Raw genomic sequence first — 22878 nt, forward strand, 5'->3', positions numbered from 1 at the left:
CTAAAAACAGATAAATTACAATTGTTGGTGGGTATTAAAAGATGAATAATCATATTTTGTTTCTTTTTTTTACTATTTTTTTAATTCAAGAAAGAGAAACAAATGTCTGCAATTGCTAAGGCTGGGACAGACCAAAACCAGGAGCCAGGAGCTCAGTCCAGGTCTCCTACATACATGCCAAGGACTCAATTACTTGAGCCATCACTGCTGCCTCCCACAGTCTACATTGGCTGGAAGCTGGATTCAGGAGCTGAATCCAGAAATCAAACCCAGCACCCCCCACCATGTATTTTGCTGTCATTTTAACAAAAATATGAAATGTCATGAATTCACATATCATTCTTGCATGGGAGCCAGGCTAATCTCCCCTATATTGTATCAATGTTAATATAATGTGCTGCTGAAGCAAAATTTGTGTTCATAAACAATAGCTAATAACTAAAACCACTTATGAATAAGGGTCTATTTTAGGAGAGAAAAACACAGCCTCAAATCTCAAACTAAAAATTTTCAAGTTCTCTTGATGCCTATTCATAAGAGAAATGATTTGTTGAAATAAAAGTTTTATTCCATTATTGGAGTTGGCAGAGCATAAAAGTGTTATGGTACTTGTCTCAGTCTGCCTTCCCAGAGAGCAGAGCAGGACTAGGAGGTCTTATAGGCTAGGACTTTATCAGTAGACCAAGGAAGGAAGGACATAGGGTGGTAAGGAAAGAGGGAATAGGTACAAGGGTGCACATCATAGAGTGTAGGCAGTTGTGCACTGTTGATGCAACCAACTACTACAGCCTCCTGAAAGCTGTATCCATAGCTTCTCAGAACAAGCTGTCAGAGGAGGCAAAGGGAGAAATATTCCTCTGCCAGCTGCTACCTTCCAAGGGTTAAAATGTCAACCTACTAACTCCAAACATAAAAATATCTCCCATTGTGCATGTGTAGACAGACCCCAAGCAGCAAAGTGGTCATGAAATGCCCCACATTTTGAAGTCAACATCGGTGCAGGAGGCGAGAGATGCAGAGAGGTACAAGTGGGTGCACCTGCTTGGTGCCACTCAAAGCTCACTCCCCGGTGGCCACCATAAGGGAGGCTACGACGAGGCAAGTGAGGTCAATGATATTTGAAATGGTGCCTATCCATCAGCTGATATTCAGCCTGACTTCTGAGACAGACAATACTCATTAGACAACCAGAATGAGTCATGGAAATTAAAGCAACCTTTGCTATTTACTCTCTATAATCAGAAGTTTCACCAAGAGTTTATCTATGAGATAAGAAATGTAAACATAGGTAAAATTGTTCAGGTTTACTTATTACTCCCACAGTAAATAATTTGCTTTTGGTTGTAACCATGCTATACACCAGCATCTCCATTCACTCAGTGCAATATTCATCCATCCTACAATTCGTGCAGGTTTCTCACATCCCTCAATCCTCCCCCAAGCCCTCGCTGGATTCCACAGTCCATGGTTAATTACTCCCTTGCCCACATCAACTCCCTCGCCATGTTTTCTCGGACCCCATGAGACAGAAGGAACCAGCAGAGAGCTCTGAAAACCCACCAGGCCTTGCACTCTCCCCTCCCTGCATCTGGGTGAACTGCCTGTTCTTATGAGCCTCCAGCTATTCCCTGCGTACAACTCCTTTTGCTTACTAAGAGATGTTGCTCTAGCGTTCGTCTTCTCTTTCTCTTTCATAACAAATTTCCCTTCTGTACAGAATCAGTGTACAGCATACAGACAAGCTAGGATGCTCTGATCTTTCTTAATGCACTCTTTTGACCACACCTAGCCTAGCAGGTCATCACTTATGAGCTAACACACCATATCCCTGCTTCCTTGGAGAGAATTCCTCCTTAGCTCCTTCTCCCCTCATTCTCCCTTGAACCTCCTCCCTTCGTCCCCAGCTCTCTACCAAGCCTTCACATGTCAAGATGGTTAATGATTACCACACTGATGAGTGCAGTGGCCAATTTGTCAACCCCTTCTATTTAAACATAGATGGCATTTGACACAGATGATCTTTTCCTCCTTTTAACATTTTTTTCACTTTGCTTCTGGAGCAGCATTCCATGAAAGCTTTCCTTCTGCCTCATGGGCTGCTCCTTCTCCTTCTGTTTGTCTTCCTCTCCCCAGTCTACATTTGAAGAACCTCAGGTCTCAAGGCTGTAACTTCCTTTCGCTATCTGTGCTCAGGGATTTAGATGACCTCATCCAGTTCCTGTGGATGCAAACACCATCTCCTCCCTAAAGACTCCCAAATGTAAGGTCTCCAGTCTGACCTCTCCCCTGAATTCCAGACACACATCTGTCTGCCTGCAAGACCTGTTTAAACGGCTTCATGTCTCAAAAAAGAGAAATCTTGATTGCCTCTTTCCCAACCCCCCCCAAAAATCCAGCTTCTCCCACAGTCTTCTCATCTCCTCCACAGACAATTTTGCAAGACAACAATCTTGTATTCACGCTGGTCTCCTCTCTTACATCCCATATATGATCTGCCAGCAAATTCTTTATCTGCTCAACTTCCTATTGCGCTCCCCCCGATCCAAACGGTCATTTCCGGCCCTCTGGAAGATGGCAGTGGCCTCCTAACTCACTTCCCTGCTTTTCACATATGTACTCCAGTACCCCATCCCACAGTAGATTCTGGGATCCTTACGAAATACAAACAAGACCATGACACTGCTCTCTTCTCTCAAAATGGGTGGAAACATAATCACCTCTGAGGCCTGTGAGGCCCTAACCGCCCACACCTTCTTGCACATTCCTCCTTAGCACTCTCCGCCTCATTCACTCTGTTCCCACCAAACATGTGGCTTTCCCTTGAGCCTGCAAAGTGCACTGCTGCCTTGACAGTTCCCCAGTGCCATGCCCTTGGCATCAGACGTTCTTTATCAGTCACCTGGCTCCTTCCTTCTCTTCCTTCAGGTCTCCACCAAGTGTCACTTTGCGAGAAAGCCTCCTCAACCAAGCCCTAATACAACATACCCCCTTTACCGTGTTTTTTCTCCAAAAGGTTTATGTCACCTAATATATATGAGGGAATTTCAAAAGCTTCATGGAAAATGGAATTAAAAGTTTATTTTGGTGCAAAAAAATTAAAGCCATGCACATAATGGTTCTTCAAACATTCATAGAGAATGTGTATTGTGAAAAAATATGTATGAATTTTAAAATTTTTACATCTCAATAGATATCTTCTAATTCCATTTTCCATAAACTTTCTGAAATACCTTCATATTCATATGCTTGATTATTTATATCTTATTTGATTTCCATACTAGAATGTAAAAATCATAAGGGCAGAAATTGTGCCCTGATAGTTCACTTCTGTGTCCTTAATGTAACGTGGCAGATGCTCAGTAAACATCTGTTCAATATAATATCGATATCAGTAGTTAAGAACAAGAGAAATAGTCTCGCATACAATTCCTAAATGTAGCTTTGGCTCTTGAAAACCTCAAATGACTCTGCAGAGGAGACAATTCTGAATGATTTTGAAAATCAAAATGGGTTTCACTGATAAATTTGGTAAGTGACTCAAACAGAGACAATTGGATCATGTGCATACATTTTTACTCTTACTCATTCCAACCCTAGTTTACAGTTTATGGATGTGTGACTTTTTTTCTCCAGGTACCCTAAGTCAGTATAAGAGCACAAAGTGGAGAAAGAGTGGGGTTTTAAAAGGATTTGGATTTTTCAAGATGACTATGATGGTGGGAGAGAAGAGTGGAAGGGAAGAACACACAACAGAATAATCATGACAATGGCCCATAAGGCCCTGTGGCACAGCAGGTTAACGCCCTGGCCTGAAGTGTCAGCATCCCATATGGGTGCCGGTTCAAGTCCTGGCTGCTCCACTTCCAATCCAGTTCTCTGCTATGGCCTGGGAAAGCAGTGGAAGATGGCCCAAGTCCTTGGACTCCTGCACCCACGTGGGAGACCCAGAGGAGGCTCCTGGACCCTGGCTTTGGATCGGCACAGTTCCAGCCATTGCGGCCAACTGGGGAGTGAACCATCGGATGGAAGACCTCTCTCTCTCTGCCTCTCCTCTCTATGTGTAACTATGACTTTAAAATAAATAAATAAATCTTTTTAAAAAATGGCCCAAAAAACACAATCTAGAAGGGAAGGGATGGAAGGTATAACAGAATATGTGAGTGATAGCACTAAAGATTTCAATTCTCGATTATAGCATGGGTAAATCAAAGGAAAAATTCCTCAAAGAAAGGATAAACAATATAAATTAATTAATATTACCTTTGATTATATGTTTATGGTCAAAAGAAAGCTGACTTTATTTTATTTAGTAATGCAAATTTATAAGGTTTAATTCTTAAGTATGTGAAGTTTAAAAGATGGTAAAGAAAATCAGCTACACTTGACCAGAGGCAACCTACAGATGATGGGATATGGCTCATTAACATCAGGCAAAACTTGAGACCACTACCTGGAGTTTTCTTGACTGAATATCTATACATTTAGACAGTCAGTCTTGTCATTTAAATTGTTGCACTCGGATCCTACCATGATGAAATCCCAGTGGAAACTATTTCTACCTTTTTTATTACAACATAGCAAGAGATAAAACTCGTTGTGAATCTTCCACGGAGGTGGAAGGGACGGTAGCCAACCCGGGAAGAACCAGCAGCAAACCCGGGGAGGGCCGAGCAGACAAAAGAACAGCGCAGGGTCCTGTATCGTTCCTCCACAAAGACGGGGAGCGACAATTTGCGATAATGATGATAATAGCAATAATGACTAAGACTTACATCTGTAAGGCCTTGAACATAATTCAACATCCCCATTCCTACTGCACTCACATTGACTAGCACTACTGTCACTAAATTATTATTGCAAGTATAGTCTCCTCACTTCCTTTAGTTTTCCTTCCATAGTTATGTCCAATTCTCCTTTCATACACTGTCAAATAAATCTCTTGATTTCGTCCATGGCTTTTTAAAATGCTCATTAGAATTTATGTGACCATGGCCGGCGCCACAGCTCAATAGGCTAATCCTCCACCTTGCGGTGCCGGCACACCGGGTTCTAGTCCCACTCGGGGCGCCGGGTTCTAGTCCCACTTGGGGCGCCGGATTCTTTCCTGGTTGCCCCTCTTCCAGGCCAGCTCTCTGCTGTGTCTCGGGAGTGCAGTGGAGGATGGCCCAAGTGCTTGGGCCCTGCACCCCATGGGAGACCAGGAGAAGCACCTGGCTCCTGCCATTGGATCAGTGTGCTGCGCCGGCCGCAGCGCGCCGGCCGCGGCAGCCATTGGAGGGTGAACCAACGGCAAAAGGAAGACCTTTCTCTCTGTCTCTCTCTCTCACTATCCACTCTGCCTGTCAAAAAAAGAAAAAAAGAATTTATGTGACCTACCGGTGAACCAGAGATGAATTTATAGTCTAAGCATCACTATTTGTTTAATTTTCTTTTGGAACATGTTGACTGTAAGGACAAAAACAACGAATACCACTCTTCCCATACCTCCATATTGCTCAGGATAACTGTGGCTTAATCTGCAATAGCAAACAATCCCAGAATCCCAATGGTATCAAGCAAAAATTTGAATTTTAGAGAATTTGTATCTGCTCTGAGGATCTTGACACCTCCCCCATACTCGACAGCTCTTCTGATGAGATCAGTGGTGATACTAACAAATGTGATCCTTAATTATTGTCTAATGAAATGTGTCAACGTTTTGAAGATCTGAATAGTCAGTAAACAATATTTTCCCAATGATGAAAGCACAATGTTAGAAAGTCATGCATGGGTAAAAGATCTATTCAAAATGTATGACAGGCCAGTGGATTTTAATGAAGCAGAGTACAAAAAGTTCATTAATTTTTTTTTTCAGACTCTTCTTTGCATCTACACTTCTAGAAACTTCCCCTTGTCAACTTAAAAGAATATCCACAAAAGGGTTGTAAAATATTCCTCTCTATCTGTATGAGGTCAGATTTTCTTTATAAACTTTAGCCAAAACAGCATATCACAACAAAATGCATATAGACACAAACATAAAAATTCAGCCGTCTTTTGTTAGGCCTAAAATTAAAGAAACTTGAAAAAATGTAAACAATGTCACTCTTCTCCCTACATTTTGGGGTACTAAAAATATTGTTTTTCTTAAAGTATATGTTATTTCTGTTAAAGATTTATTTATTTATTTATTTATTTGACAGCTAGAGTTACAGACAGTGAGAGGGGGAGACAGAGAGAAAGGTCTTCCTTCCTTTGGTTCACCCCCAAAATGGCCACCACGGCTGGCGCACTGCACCGATCCGAAGCCAGGAGCCAGGTGCTTCCTCCTGGTCTCCCATGCGGGTGCAGGGCCCAAGCACTTGGGCCATCCTCCACTGCCTCCCCGGGCCACAGCAGAGAGCTGGACTGGGAGAGGAGCAACTGGGACTAGAACCCAGGGTCCATATGGGATTCCAGCGCCGCAAGTGGAGGATTAACCAAGTGAGCCACGGCGCCGGCCCTAAAATATATGTTATTATTTGAAGATACGTTAGTTTACTGTTGTGTTTTAATTAACTAAAACAATATTTTTAAAGTTGCTCTTTTTAATTTTTTCATTTTTATTTTTATGTATGTATTTATTTATTTTGAGAGGCATAGTTAGACAGTGAGAGAGAGAGACAGAGAGAAAGGTCTTCCTTCCGTTGGTTTACCCCCCAAATGGCAGCTATGGCCAGGGGGCCGCGCCGATCCGAAGTCAGGTGCCTCCTCCTGGTCTCCCGTGTGGGTGCTGGGCCCAAGCACTTGGGCCATTCTCCATTGCCTCCCCGGGCCACAGCAGAAAGTTGGACTGGAAGAGAAGCAACTGGGACAGAATCTGGCACCGTGACCAGGATTAGAACCCGGGTTCCGGCGCCGCAGGCGGAGGATTAGCAAGTGAACTGAAGCATTGGCCAACATTTTTAATATTTCTTCAGTGTTAAGGAATTATCGGGCCAGCACTGTGGCACAATGGGTTAAAGCCCTGGCCTGAAGCGCTGGCATCCTATATGGACGCCAGTTCGAGACCCAGCTGCTCCACTTCCGATCCAGCTCTCTGTTATGGCCTGGGAAAGCATTGGAAGATGGCCCACGTCCTTGGGCCCCTGCACCCATGTGGGATACCTGGAAAAGGCTCCTGGTTCCTGGCTTTGGATCAGCGCAGCTTGAGCCGTTGAAACCAATTGGGGAGTAAACCAGCGGATTGAAGACTTCTCTCTCTCTCTCTCTCTCTCTCTCTCTCTCTCTGCCTCTCCTCTCTCTGTGTTACTCTTTCAAATAAATAAATAAATCTTAAAAAAATAAAGCATGGAGAGAAGTCACAGAATACACACTAAATAAAAAAAAAGGAATTATGGCACCACAAAATTTGAGGACCATTGATCAAAGCCCTCCAACTTCCTTTCCTTCGGGGACAAAGAACCTCTTTCTGTTGCCTAAACATTTTCCTGCCGGTACTTTTAAGTCTGTTTGCTTACTCAAGTTCATTTGTTTCTTTCTTCAGGGGCCAATCACTTCATTAAGCCTCATATTAATTCTAACAGCCTTTCAATTAATTCTTCTGATTTTTAGTTATACAGTGATATCACTGGAAAATAATAAAAATGTAATCTCCTTTTTTTCAAAGATAGTTTTATTCTCATCTATTTATGTTACTGGTTCCTAAAGAACCAGAGCAAGAAGAGTATTAACTTATAGTGTGGTAGCAATCATCTTAACAGGAACACCTCTGCTGTTCCTCTACAATGTATGATGACATCTGTTAAATAATATTAACTAAGTAGACTTCAGTTCCTTGCTTGATAAGAATTTTCTCAGGAATAGATGTTAAAGTAAGCAAATTCTTTTTGGGTATGATAAGCAGAATTATGGTTCCCAAAGATGTCCATGTCTTAATCTCTGAAACCTGAGGAAACCTGAGGGTGTGTTCCTTTACAAGGCAAAACGCATTTTACAGATATGATTAAATCAAGGGCCATGATCTGGGGAGATTATCCTCAGGAATTCAAAGGACAAGGGTCCTTATAAGAGAGAGGGAAGCAGCAGGGTCAGAGTCAGCACAGAAGACGTGACAGCAGAAGCTGGAGGGGTGGGGAAAGAGGTCAGAAGCCCAGGAAAGCAGACAGCCTCTGGAAGCTGGATTCTCTCCCAGAACCTCCAGCAGGAAGGGATGCAGCCCGGTCTACACCTAAAATTTAGGACTCCTTCCCTGCAGAACCGAGATAATAAATTTGTGTTGGTTCAAGTCATTGAGTTTGTGGCACTTGTTACAGCAGCAATAAGAAGCGAGGAGATTAAACATCTCTCAAATTGATCATACTATTTTATTAGCAATCTATGACATAATGTTCACATTAATACATCAAATTAATAATAATTATGTTTACTGACTAAAATGAGTTTTGGTTATAGTGTTTTATCTTGTTAACCTACCTCTATATTTTGCTTTTTGATGTATACTAGTATACTTGCATTTACATACTATAGCAATGAGATCAGTCTGTACTTTGCACTGCTGGGCTAACTAAATTTCTTATATTTGGTCATTAAGCTTCAAGGCCTTCGTAAGTTACTTGAGAAATATTATTTCTCTTTATGTTGTCTATGAGGTTAGAAACTTTGGGAATTTTTAATCATTGCAGCTTGGAAAACACCAGAATTAAAGCTAGAATCTATGTCTCAATTTTTCTCCAACAATTATAGCACTAGTTAATATTCCCCTAATTTTGATAACTTATTCCTTGTCAAGATGGTATCTGTTTTATTAAGAATTTTAATTTTATTAGCATTGAGTGGTTTTTAAAATTCTCTTAAAACGTTTAAATTCTCTTATCTACTGATCTATTTCTTTTATAACATGAAAGTCTTTACATTTAGTTTCCACTTCCTTCTGTTCTTGTTAAAGTATACCTATTTTTCTATTAGTTATTATTCAACATTTTTGTTGTTGCTTCTTAAAAATAAAGACTAAATAACATTTTTCTTCCTGAGCTTTCTATACTGAAAATAATATTAATATTAAATTACCTTCATTTAAATTTTAATTAATGAGAATATTTTTCAATATTTGTAGTTGAATAAACAAGGAACTCCAGGGTTGTTACTTTGGAAATATCACAAAGGTTTTAATTCAGAAAATTCTCCTTGTATTTCTAAATGCACTACAAAATTTCTAATATTACTTTAATCCCATAGACTTAGTAGCAGAATATTTTACTTTGCCTTTAATATCCAAGTAGTGTTAATTTTTTGTTTCAGCTAGTACAATTAAGTTTTAATTTCACTGAAATGTCATTAGAGCATATAACTTATGCAGTTTTTATTCCTTGCTTTTTATTTTATTTATTTATTTATTTGTATAAAAGGAACAGATTTCATGTATTTCATATGTGCAGTTTTAAGAACATACTGATACTTCCCACCCTCCGTATCACCCTCCTCCTCCTTCCTCTCTTATTTTTTAGTTTCATTTTTTAATTTGAGAGGCAGACAGAGTTCCCAGTCTAGTAGTTCACTCCCCAAATGCCCTGACCCAACCCTGGCTATTGTGGGCAGAAATGCAATCCAGGCTTCCCATGTTCATGACAGGGATCCAAATATTTGAGCCATCACCACTATCTCCCATGGTGTGCATTGGCAGGAACCTGGAATTGGAATCAAAGCCAGAAATCAAATCCAGACACTTTGATTTGGGACACAGGCATTTTAACCATTAAGCTAAAGGCCCACCCCTATTTATTCCTTGGTTTTAATTAAGATTTTTGAGGGTATGTTTTTTCGGTATGAGATCACTTTTTATAAATGTGTCTTAGGCATTTGTAAACAACATGTAGTTTCTATGAAGCACAGAATTCTAATGTAAATATGTAAATATTTATATAGTTTTTATAGATGTATAGAAACCATAAATCATAAACATTTACAGAAATAGAAATGAATTTATGTTGATTATATCTTTAAAATTCTTTTGGTCTTTATTTAGTTTTCGGGTTTTTGATCTATCAAAGACAAAGAATAGTGTGTAACAAAACATTCCATTAAAACTATGTTTCTGTGTCTCCCCATATATTTCTAACAGCATACATTGCATATATGTTGATATCTTCTTTTCAGTCATGTTTCATGATTATTACAAGTCTATTGTGGCTGTTAGCTTTTATCAATATAAAAGTTAGTTTTTATCAATATGAAACTTTACATGCTGCTTGTTCTTGAATTTGATTTTATGGTAAAATTATATTGCTTTCACTGAAGTCAGATGTATCTTTGTCTATAATTTTATTAAACACTCTCTTTCATGTTGTTTTAGATGTGATCCTAAAGAAATATTTGGAGAAGTTCTTTGCCAGCCTAATTTTTTTTCTAAATAAGATAGTTTTTCCCTAATATTTCTGAGATTTTTTCTCTACTTTTAGTTTGTTAAAATTTCACCAACATGTACTTAATGATATTAATACTCTTAAAAGATCAGGTCTTTTTTTTAAAGAATTTATTTATGTACTGGAAAGTCAGAGTTACACACACAGAGAAGGAGAGGCAGAGAGAGAGAGAGGTCCTCCATCTACTGGTTCACTCCCCAATTGCCCACAATGGCCGGAGGTGTGCCGATCCGAAGCTAGGAGTCAGGAACCTCCTCCGGTTCTCCCACGTGTGTGCAGGGGCCCAAGGACTTGGGCCATCCTCCACTGCTCTCCCAGGCCATAGCAGAGAGCTGGACTGGAAGTGGAGCCTGGAACAGAACCTGCACCCCTATGGGATGTCGGCACCGAAGGCAGTGGCTTTACCAGCTACGCCACAGCGCCAGCCCCAGGTCTTCCTTTTGTAGTGAATCTTTTTCTGTTGTGTCTCTTTTATAACTTTTTTTAAAATCTTGTTTTGTTTTGTTTTGTTTTGTTTTGTTTTGTTTTGTTTTTCATTTGAAAGACAGAGAGACATACAGAGATCTCCCATCTGCTGATTCACTTCCCAAATGCCTGCAACAGCCAGGAGTAAGGAACTAAGTTCAGTTCTTCCACATGAGTGACAGGTACCTGATTACTCCAGTCACTCCGCACAGATACACATTAGGAGAAAGCTGGAGTGGGATCAGAGGTAGAACCTGAACCCAGACACTTCAGTATGGGATGTGGGCATCTCCAAAATCATCCTAACACTGCACCCAATGCCTACTTCTGCTTACTATGTCTGTTGATTTACTCTGTTCTTTCCGTGTATGTAGATTGGGTCACATGGGCCCAATTTTTATGTCACTAAAATATTTTCAATTTTTACACTTTTTCTCAAATTGAAATATTTTATCATTTCTTTTTGTTTTGCTAATTTTATTTCTTGCTAGTTTGGTGTAGCCTGCCTCCTTTAAAGTTATCAAGTCAACAGTTTTGTTTCTTCTATCTACATAATACTCTATATCAAAATTTTATCTTCATAATTGCTTGTATAAAAGACTAAGAAATCAATTTTTTTAAATTTTCATTGGGAAACTAAATTAAGAATGTTATAAAACTTTCCCCTAGTCTGAACACGGAATTTCTAAGAATATATCTTCAAGCCTTGGAGGCCATGGGCAGCTCTCTGCTTTTGATCTCAAATAACAGCCTATTATACTCATTGCCTCTGGCAGTAATCTGTTCAATGTCAGCCTGTGCAGGAAGGAGCCCCAGTGGTATGGTCTCAGGATGATGTGCCCACCCTTCTCACAACCTGACTTCCTTTCTCGGGCCTCCAGAAGATCAAAAAGAATATGCGGGGCAGACCTGAGAATGTTGGTAACACCAGACCAAAACAATACAGTCTTCAAAGGGATGGAGATTATATTTGACCAAAGTGTCAGAATAGGTACTCACCTTTTCTCACTCCCATCTAACTTCCTTGAAATGATTTAAAACATACATTTAAAATATCTTAACATACAACATCCTGAGAAACTAGGAATGATACATATATTGTAGAATTTCTCAGGAATTACTGAAAGATATTCCACTGCCAAATATAGATCTAAGAGAGGAGACTTATCTTCAGGGTCCCCTGGGCTCAGCAAGAAAGTTACCTAGGAAACCATGAGGCTGATTGTCCATGATGTTGAACAGTGAGTAGGAGGCGTATTTACCTGGAAGCCACAGCTCTTGTAGTGGATATGGGTGTGAGGTCTGGAGAAACAGAGCTTTGGTCCAGATACCTGGCAAAGCCCAATAAGAAAAGGAATCACTTCTTCGTAGAACAGGTGCCCGTGCACTCCACCCAACACCATGTGTGTTGTCTCCATGGAACCTACCGTCGACAATGCAGATTGTGAACATGGGTATTCAAGGATGAAAACAAGCAGAAAAAACCATAACCACAAAATAGCTGTGAAAGTCATCAGTGTGATAAAGGCAACAAAATTGTCAAATAGAGAACTAATGTGAGAGAAACAGTTTCCATACCAGTTAAATCATAAATTCAAATATGTGTACTTGATTTATTTAGAGAACTTCAAAAGAATATTTCATACACAAAAATAGAAGCAAATAATGACCTTAGAAATTTTAAATATGTCAAAAAGGTTTTAAATAGGACTTTTAAAGGTAATAGATACAAACATAGCTAAAGAACGAATTCACAAAAAGCAACATAGGGTTCTAAAACATGCTTCTAAAACACGACCCAAAATAGAAAAGTAGCAATAATATTCTACCAAAATAAATAAATAAATAAATAAGACACACAGACAACAGAAGTGTAAACTAACATTTATCACATTGGGTTTTTAGAAGGAGAAACAAACACAATGGAGAAAAGGAAAGAAATCAAGAAAATTTTCCAGAGCTAAAGAAAGAGCAGGCCTTTAGGACGAGGTAGGACTCAATAGCATGAGTGAGTCAAAATACTCATCAAGAGAAATCATAATAGTGTCAATACTCCAACGAAAGGGAAAATTCTGAAGTTTCCATGGAAAAACAAAAATGTGACCTACAAGGGAACGAGTCTCATTCTATTTATATGAGATTTCTCAACAACTACAAGTTATTCTAGAAGATAATAATGAAGCAATGCTTCCAAAGAATGAGAAGGACATCACTTTAAACTTAGAATTTTTATACAGCCACATTTTTTATCAATTATAAGGAGGAAATAATAACATATTCAAGAAATTAAAGATAAAAAGTTTATTACCTTCACACCATTTCTGAAAATAACTACTTGAGAATACTTTGCTTTATGCCAATGAAAAGCTCAATGAAATTAATTATAAACACAACACTGACCAAAGTTGCTTCAAAAAGTGATGGAAAATTTCAACAGGATAGTTATTCTAACAAGAGTTTCAAAGTTTATGTCTAAAAAGGCATCAGACCCAGAGGATTTTATAATAAAACTTTAACAAACTCTTTTCAGAACAGACCCCCCCATGAGCATAGAAAATGGAGAAATATAGAAGTCTTTCCAACATATTCTTCAAGGCTAGCAAAATCCTGCTACCAACATTTAGGAAAGGATAAAATAATAAAATAAAATTGCAGTCCAACAGCATTTACTATATAAATTTAAGAATTAATACATGAGTTCCACAATTCAGTCACAAAATAAAGCATTATTATCAAATAGGATTTATCACAGAAATTAAAGGCTGATGAAACATTGGGAAATTTATTATAAGTAACTCACTATAAGAAATAAATTGAAGGTAAAAAAATGATATGATAACCTCAACTGATGCCAAGAATTTTAATAAAATTCAACTCCATCACTGATTTAAAGTTGTGATTAAATCCTTCTGCTGATCGAGAAGCCTATCATTCCCAATGAAAATGAGAAGTTCACTATTATTGGGGCATCACTCATCATGACCCCCATATATCGAGGAAAACCACTACCGATTTTCTAACACATTCTGGTATTCCCTCACTAGTGTATTACTCCATGTCTCATCGAAAAAAATGCTTGCTGGGCCTTCTTGAGAAACATGATGAAAGTGTAAGTAAGAGGTTTCCACATAATCTCGACAACATTTCTATCTAGCCAGTTATCTTTATTCCTCCCACTATAAAATATCAAAGAATATTTGGGTATTTCATCTGCATTTACTGTAGGCCACTGCAAAGAATAGGTTTCAGTTGACCATCAGAGCAAGCTAGTAGAGCCTTTGCTGCTATGTTGCATATTTGCAAGTCCTCCTGCTTTGCTCTGAGATTATTCAGCACCATCCCATGACTGCCAAGGTGAATGCTACTGAAAGGCCAGAATGTCTCCTCCCTCTGACATACACATTCCTTGTCACATTTAGAACAATATCTTGTACATACCAGCGTTAATAATTTCTTGCACTGCCTTTCTACTGATAAATAAAATTTGGATCCACATCTTGAATAACATTAAAATTAGACCTTTAAAATAGTGTTAAGAAATAATCAGGCGGGCGCTGCGGCTCAATAGGCTAATCCTCCACCTTGTGGCACGGGCACACCGGGTTCTAGTCCCGGTCAGGGCGCTGGATTCTGTCCCGGTTCCCCCTCTTCCAGGCCAGCTCTCTGCTGTGGCTCGGGAGTGCAGTGGAGGATGGCCCAAGTGCTTGGGCCCTGCACCTCATGGGAGACCAGGAGAAGCACCTGGCTCCTGCTTTCAGATCAGTGTGCTGCGCCGGCCGCAGCGTGCCGGCCGCGGCGGCCATTGGAGGGTGAACCAACGGCAAAAGGAAGACCTTCCTCTCTATCTCTCTCTCTCACTATCCACTCTGCCTGTCAAAAAAAAGAAAAGAAAAGAAAAAAAAAAGAAATAATCAATATCCTAATTTTTAAAATTTTTCATATATGTAATTTTATTTGGGCCCAATGGACAGATGATATTTTTTCTTCATTAAATTACATTTTACACCATGAACCACCTTTTTCCCTGCACTGAGGATTTTTCTATTTTCCAGGAGGCGAGGTTCTTTGTCTCTGTACTGACTGACAACATAGGAACTGTCACATACAAAGTGAGAGACACCTGGAAAACCTAATACCTAAATTCTTATTATCTTTCACTGTGAGCAGCTTCACAGACACTGTACTAAAGTCCATTTTTCTTATCAGAAATAGTAAACCAGACTTCTAGAGGACCCACTTGACTAAGGTAGAAATTAATAATCTTGGTAGTACTCTGTATCCTAAACACCTTGCCTAGTGCCAGGAAGAGACACAAGCAATAGGGGCAACAAGGAAGCCCGTAATGTGTTAGCTTTTTATTTCAATCATCTTGCAAATTGTTTAGTCTCCCCTCACATAATCTGGAATGTACTTCCTCATTCCTCAATCTGTGTTAGAGTTAAAGACATCACATTCCTTACGCATGCAGTTGGAGAGTGGGAAGAATAAATGTGAAGAAGTATTCCTGTGCCCAGTAGATCAAGCACCATGGGAGAAATGAGTCTTTATTTTAGTGAAGCCAATTTATATGTCAGTGGCCGCCCACTCGGTTCTGTTCTATCAGATTTTAAGTGAAAATTGTAATGAACATATGAATCAGCTATCGCTCAACAGGTAACAAATCACACTATGTTTAGCGTCATTTTACAAACTGCTTCTATCTTCAGAAAATCAGGCTTGCATGCTTTCCCATCACCCCATTTTTTTTCGACTTTGTTGTGAAGTCACACAGCAGAATCTGATTCATACCACTAATGTCTCTTTGTTCTTGGTTCTGCTGCTTTCACAAAAATGCTGTAGGCCGTCCACTAGAATGACTAATTTACTGGAGAAGTTACCAGAGTCCATTCAGCTGCAACTATAGAATAACTCAAGGAAGGCAATGCTGCCTGCCAGCTCCATGGGGAAGGTTTGTCCCTGAAACTATTTGAGTCATCCCAGCATATTCATCCCGGAAGTGAAAAGTCCCATGGAGAATGTGCTCTTCACAACCAGTTTGCCTTTCCCTTTATAAATTACAGAATGAAAAGAGAGGATTTTTTTAAGTTAAACAAAATCAAACATTTTTCACACCGTTCAACTGAATTTGGCATTACAATATGGAAATATTTTAAATGCTATTTATAATATATTTAGAAGCATAATTTCCTTACTCCAGTTAGTTTGAAAGGAATATCTTCGGCATACTGTCCTAGGAAGTATGAAATACTCAAGAGTCTATGTATACAGGAGATCACTGGATTTGCCATTTTTAATCTTTTACAAAATGGCATCCATCAAGAGTATAATATTAAATATCAATAATAATTATAATCAAATGAGGGACATAATTATATAAATATATGTCATACTTGCCATTTTTGAAACAATGCTGAGTTACCCAGATGTACACATTTCCAGTGGGTTCTGATATTTTAAAACTCACCACCAGTTGTATTTTCTTACAGTATTGGACTCTCAAATATATTATAACTCATTTGATGCATATTAAAATGGAGGAAGTTAAGTATTCAAACAGCTATTTAATATTTGGAATTCGTTTTGAACTATTTAATCTTTTTTTTTAATTTTAACATGACTTTTTTTAAAAGGTTTTATTTGCTTTTTTGAAAGATAGAGTTGCAGACAGAGAGATGGAGAGACAGAGAGAAAGGTATTCCATCCACTGGTTCACTCCCCAAACAACCCAATCCGAAGCCAGGAGCTAGGAGCTTCGCCTGGTCTTCCACACAGGTGCAGGGGCTCCCACTGCTTTCTCAGGCACATTAGCAGGAAGCTGGATCAGAAATGGAGCAACCTGGACTCAAACCAACTCCCACATGAGATATTGGTGCTGTGGACCACAGTTTAACATGCTGTGCCTCAATGTCTGTGCCAGTAACAGAATTTTGTAAAAAACAGGTAAAGGACTGAAATTAGATTATGATCAATAGTAGCATTTATCAAACATTCAGAATTCTAGTATCAATCCTTCCAGAAAACTACTCCTAAAATGCAAATGAAGTAAACAAGTGATTACAGAAGACTACAATATATCCAGATAAATATGATACAAGAATAAAATGACTAGAAACATGACAAAATGCAGACTTTTCAGTCACAAAACATGAGGCCATTTCACTTGCCCTGTCCCTTGATATAACAGAGCCCATGCTTGCAAGACTGGTCTGAGTTAGCCAGAAACCTCAGAAAGGCCTCAGGAATGTCAGCCAGAACATCAACGTAGCTTCACAAAAAGCCCCCATGTCCTAGGCCTAGGTCCCAAGTCCAGCCTCAGATCTGACCTCTTCCTCCCTCATTAGTCATTGTAAAAATACTAAATTATTTCACACTCCCTACACAAGACAGGTGACCTCCCAGCTCCTCATCTGTGAGAATAACGTTCCTTCTTCCTTCCATCTGACAAATTTATGCTTGAATATGTTTTAGTTCAATTATAAGTTCCTCTAGGAATTCTTCTCTAACTACTCCTGAAGCCTAGACTCTCTTTCCTTTATGTTCCCACCAGGAGCTACAGTAGGTAAATTCCTAACAATGCTTTCATATTACCATAATTTTGTATCTATTTACCTCCACACTTACAAAACACTTTCTTTTTGAGAGCAAGAATTATATTTGATTCTCTTTTACATTCCTAACACCTATTACAATGCCTGCCACACTGCTGGAGATCAATAGGTATTTTTCTAAGAAATCAAGAGAGGGAACTAAAATAACAAAGTTATGAATTCTGCCTGAAGTTTCATGGGGAATGTTTTGAAGTGGGAAGTAAGCAAGTATATACCAACAGGGCTTTTATGAATATTTCAAGGAAAGGAATTCAAAATGGCAACTCTAGAAATCACGAAGGATGTTGTGAGACCAAATTCAACATAAGAAGATTAAACACAGACAGAAAGAAACAGGACTCAATACTTACCCACAAGAGCTATACTTCTCACAAGTTTTGGAGGTGAGAAAAAGGAAAAAGAGTTCATCAAAAAGGAGTTAAGAAGAAAGCCAAGAGAATGTGCCAGAAGCCAAGAAAAGAGGCCTTCATGAGAGTGAAAATGGTTAAGTCAGAGAAATGTTGCTAAATTGAGTAGAATTAGCACATAAAAATATTCCTTGGACTGGACAAACATTGGCTTTCAGGGTCGTGGACAAGAGCAATTTGTTTTCAGTAGTGAGGTGAAAATAGTATTAGAGTGTGTTAGACACTGAATGTGAGGTGAGGAGGTAAAGGCAGCACACAGCTGAATAGCTGAAATGTTTGGTTGAGAAAGAAGAGAAAGAAATGGGAAAGAGCCGGCAGAAAGGAATGCAGAGCCAAGATTTGTTTTAGCCTGGAAGCTACAAATGGCCCATTAGAGAGAGAAGATTGATCCTGCCAGAGAAAAGGCTATAGATACGTGAGAGGAGGTGGGAGTCAAAGTCATTGGCCAGAAAGCCACAGCTGTGAAAGAAGTAGGTTCCTGGATAGGACAGCAGGAAGAGGAGAGCTAACTTCATGCCAGAGCTCATAGAGCCCTAACTTACACCATGTTCTTCAGCTCATGCTGAATGACTATAGGTCCTAACTGACATTGGTGTCAATTAGGATAAGCTATGTTTTGCAGGTATAACAGGCAATTTCAAAATCTCAATGGCTGATACCAACAAAGCAGTGTTTCTTATTCACACTCTTGGGTGTATCACTAGTCAGCTATAACCTGGCTCTACTTTATCCCTTATCGGGAGACTTGCTGAATGTCATGCAGATGGGGAAACAGACTGCGCAAACTTGCTGGAAGTGACACCTCACTGTGCTTGTATTTCATGGGCCAAACCATGTGCAAATACTGTTTCTGAGTCACACAGGGCAGGGATGTATAACCTTTCTGTAGGAAGGGACACTGCAGAGAAATCAAAGGAACGAACACAGAGAAGGCCATAGGTGAAGAGTGGTAAATCTATGACAAGTCTAGTAAGTAGTTCACTACTATCTCTCATTTAGAAAGTCTATGGCATGGGGCTGGCACTGTGGCCCGGCAGGTTAAAGCCCTGAAGCGCCAGCATCCCATATGGGCGTCAGTTCCAGTCCCGGCTGCTCCTCTTCCGATCCAGCTCTCTTCTATGGCCTGGGATAGCAGTAGAAGATGGCCCAAGTGCTTGGGCACCTGCACCCGCGTGAGAGACCCAGAAAAAGCTCCTGGCTCCCGGCTTCGGATTGGCACAGCTCCGGCCATTGTGGTCATTGGCCATTGGGGAGTGAACCATCGGATAGAAGATCTTTCTCTGTGTCTCTACCTCTCTCCGTAATTCTTTCAAATAAATAAAATAAATCTTAAAAAAAAAAAAAAAAAGCCAGTCTATGACATGCTTGCTCCTTGGCAAAGTTTTAAAAGGACCTGCTCCTGCACGCTGAACACGTGTCTCTCTCTCTCTCTCCCTCTCCCTCTCCTGACCTCTGTCTCTGTCTCTCTCTTACACTCTCCTTCTCCCTCTTTTCCTTCTTCGCCCCTTCCCTCCAGTCTGTCGAGTTTCCCCCCAATAAACTCTTTCCCTTAAAAAAAAAAAGAAAAGAAAGTCTATGGCAAAGCTAGTATCTCCAGTTTTGATTTTTTTTTTCCCTATGATTACTTGGTCTCCGTATCCATGGTTTCTAGACTAAAATGTTTAAATGTCTAGAAGTGAGTTTAGAGCCTTCTGGGCTATCACCATCAGCTAACCTGTCATTCCAGCTGTAACCATAGTCTTCTCTTTTGCAGACAATTACAGGTGATTTCTGATATTCACTCATTTGCTAAGTATTTACCATATGCTAAATACAGCAAGGTCAGTTAAGAGCCACCCTTGCTGTACAGAAAACTGCTATACTTTACACATGATAAATGGTAAAATATGCAACAGGTCTTCAAAAAGTTCATGCAAATGTGATTACTTTTAATTCCATTTCCACAAACTTTTTAAAAGTACCCTCCTACCCATTTATTATAGTTTTTAATTTTGTTTTTTTAAATTTTACAATCTGTTTAACATTTTGCCACCTTCATTTCAAATGTAGACATTATATGCAAACACACACATACTATTTTTTCTTGAAAACAGCGATATTAAAATCATAAAGAGATATTTATGACAATGATCATAAGGTGGGGAAAGAAGAATATATTCTCAATTATATGGTCTGATTCAGTGAAGTGTTATTTATGACTAAATACCAAATGATAAAACATCTTACATTTTTATATTCTCAGCATATATTAACTTCCACAAATAAGAGAAAACATGTGATATTTGTCTTCCTGGGTCTAGCCTATTTCACTCAATATAATGATCTCTACTTCTATCCATTTGGTTACAAATGGCAGGATTTCATTTTTTATGACTGAGTAATATTCCACTGTGTTTATACCACATTTTCTTTACCCAATCACCAGTGGCTAGACAGCTAGACTGATTTCATAGCCTTGCCATTGTGAATTGAGCTGCTATAAACATGGGAGTGCAGGTGTCTCTTTCACATGATGATGTCATTTGCTTTGGATATATTCCCAGGAGTGGGATAACCAGGTCATATGGTAAACCTACCCTCCTATTCTTGCTGATGACATTCACATGACTGAATAATCCCGAAGTCTGAGAGAACTGTAGGTAAACATTAAGAGTGAAATCTGGGTGTTAGGTCCTAAATGAGATTATGCATTCAACTTTTTTTTCTGACAATTACATGGATTTTCTCTTTCTTAGAGAAGAAAGAAATACCTGTTAGAAATTCTGTTCTTTGAAATTATGCTGGAAGTCTGCCATTTTTATTCAAAGCCACAAAACCAATAGAAAAATAATTAATTGGATGACTGCAAAGAACCGATACATTGGGGAAACACCGTGAGATAGAGCCTTATTCTACTGAGCTTCAAAATGCAAGACCATTTTAAGTTGCAGAATTCAGTGACAGATAAGAGAAAAAAAAGCAAGGTGGAATAAACTAATTTGTAAATGAAGAAATACAAGGTTTCCATAGGCCATCCATAAGTTAAAAAACTCTAATTGGTAATCAACCAGCATAGCAGTAAGATCAGAAAATTTTCTGGCCAATGCAGTTTATCCTTTAAACAAAATTCTTTGTGGTATTTTCCTATATTTAAAATGATGCCTGTCTGGGCATATTGCTACTTTGTATTCCTCTTGATATTTTCATTTAAAAGAGAGCCGCTGTGCAAAATAATGTCCTTGTCTGTCCCTTCCTCATACAAACCTCCAATCAAATTTAATAAAGCTAGTTTGATACAATGCCAGCCTACACTTGGTTTACCCTTGGTCGACTTTAATAGGGTCAAAAATATTTTCGCATTGGCAGTGTACGCATTAATCATTTTTCCAGAGGATTTAGAAAATTGGAAGAGACAAGGCCAAGCAAAATTTTAAATTAATTGGGCCTACCCCAGCCTTCCAGGGTCACCTTGTGTCAGTTGTCCCACATTTTCCAGGTCACGGAGTTCCTGTGTTTCCTACAGCTGCCATGAGGAGAGATCCATGCTGTGGGCACACAAAGGTGAAAGAATTTCTCTCAGAAAGTGCGAATTTTCCTACGGCAACCACAACAATTGCAGTTTCCAGATTGTCGCCAGACACCAACCACTTAAATAATGCATGCTCGGCTGACGCCGCCACTTGTGCATCTTCTAATCGAGTAGTCAGGAAAATTTGCAAACACTCTGTCATTTACCATAAATCCGCTGCCTACTTACAACCACAGAGTAATTAATTTTAGTGCTGCTCAGAATTATTAATTTCAGCCAGAAAAATCTGTTTTCACATGGCCATCTCCCCCATATTTTTCTCTACCAGTCATCAAAAAGGTTGCAGCAATTTTCGTATAGGGGAAGGTTTATTCAGAGTAATGTTATGGAGAGTCTAGTGGGATAGCAGTAACAGAATCTATATTTCTGCTTCTAATCTACAATCGTGCACTCAAGGGTGTCCAGCTGACTCACCAGATGAAGTTGGCAACATGAAATAAAATCCTCATGGAAGAAGTAATACACTAGTCCTTAAACCTTTTACTCTGTGATTGGCAACACACCTTATGGTTCGGTTCTTTTAATTTAAGGTAGCAGTGGGCTACACTCTCAGTACAGAAAGACTGAAGTTAGCCTTTTGAGAAAATTCAAAAATACTACTTCTCACTTGTTTAAATGATCTTAGCACTTAGCCGAACGCAGAGCCAGAATCTTTGTCAAGGATAAAAATAACCTGCAGTGGAATACACAATTATGAATACACTAGTATGAAAATCTCAGCAATCACGTGTATTTCTAACATACACAGAATGAAAATGGAGCCTTGACTATGAATATGGTGCGTTTTATCTTGGTAAAGCTAAATCTGGCACTCTCTCATCTGATATTAGTTTCCCGCCAAAGCAGCTGCATGGGATGTCATAAGGATGTTCATATTATAAATATGTAATGAGCGTGAGAAAATCAGTACAGCTTTGAGTAACGGCCACACCTATCCCTATCAGTAGCAGAATCACACAGTTAGCACAAGGATGGGCACTGTGGTTGCCGTGGAAGATTTCCTTTCTGCTTCCCACCGCATGAGTGACCGAGAAAAAAACAAGAAGGGAAAGTAAACTAACATCAAGAGCTGTAAACATGACTCACTGGGAATTCAGACATGGTTAAGTAAATTCCAGGATGTTTGCGGTTATCTGGGTCTAAACACTGCTGATACTTCTGACTACTCTTATTTTTAACTGTTTTTCTCCTGGGTGCTTCTTAGCTCCAGTTTGCTCTGATTAAAGAACACACTTTGGGTTGCAGAAAATTTGATTCCTGTCTAGAAAGGAAAAGATGTGTCAATGCAAAAGAAACTACCTGGTAGTGTACAAAATGTTCTCACCTGGACCATGAGCTGGGGGGAAACTAACAATTTAACAGCAGTCTTGACAAAACCTGACACTGATTTCACATCTCGCCCTGTACTTTTTCTTCCTCTTTAAGTAGGGTCATTCCGAGATGATTAAATT

The 22878-nt window shown here is 39.2% G+C and overlaps 1 long non-coding RNA gene and 1 other non-coding gene across 4 annotated transcripts in view; both read right to left on the minus strand.

Moving 5' to 3' along the window:
- Positions 1–22878, minus strand: part of LOC103349547 (uncharacterized) — a 569252-nt gene that overhangs the window by 323001 nt on the left and 223373 nt on the right. For all 3 annotated transcript variants that reach the window (XR_011381920.1, XR_011381922.1, XR_011381921.1), the window contains one exon: positions 21288–21383. This is a non-coding gene — a long non-coding RNA (uncharacterized lncRNA). The remainder of the gene's footprint in view (positions 1–21287; positions 21384–22878) is intronic.
- On the minus strand, positions 306–410 carry LOC127492923 (U6 spliceosomal RNA). The gene has a single exon (XR_007922739.1). It is a non-coding gene; the product is annotated as a U6 spliceosomal RNA (small nuclear RNA).

This window comes from Oryctolagus cuniculus, chromosome 14 (assembly GCF_964237555.1).
Source record: "Oryctolagus cuniculus chromosome 14, mOryCun1.1, whole genome shotgun sequence".
NCBI lineage: Eukaryota > Metazoa > Chordata > Mammalia > Lagomorpha > Leporidae > Oryctolagus > Oryctolagus cuniculus.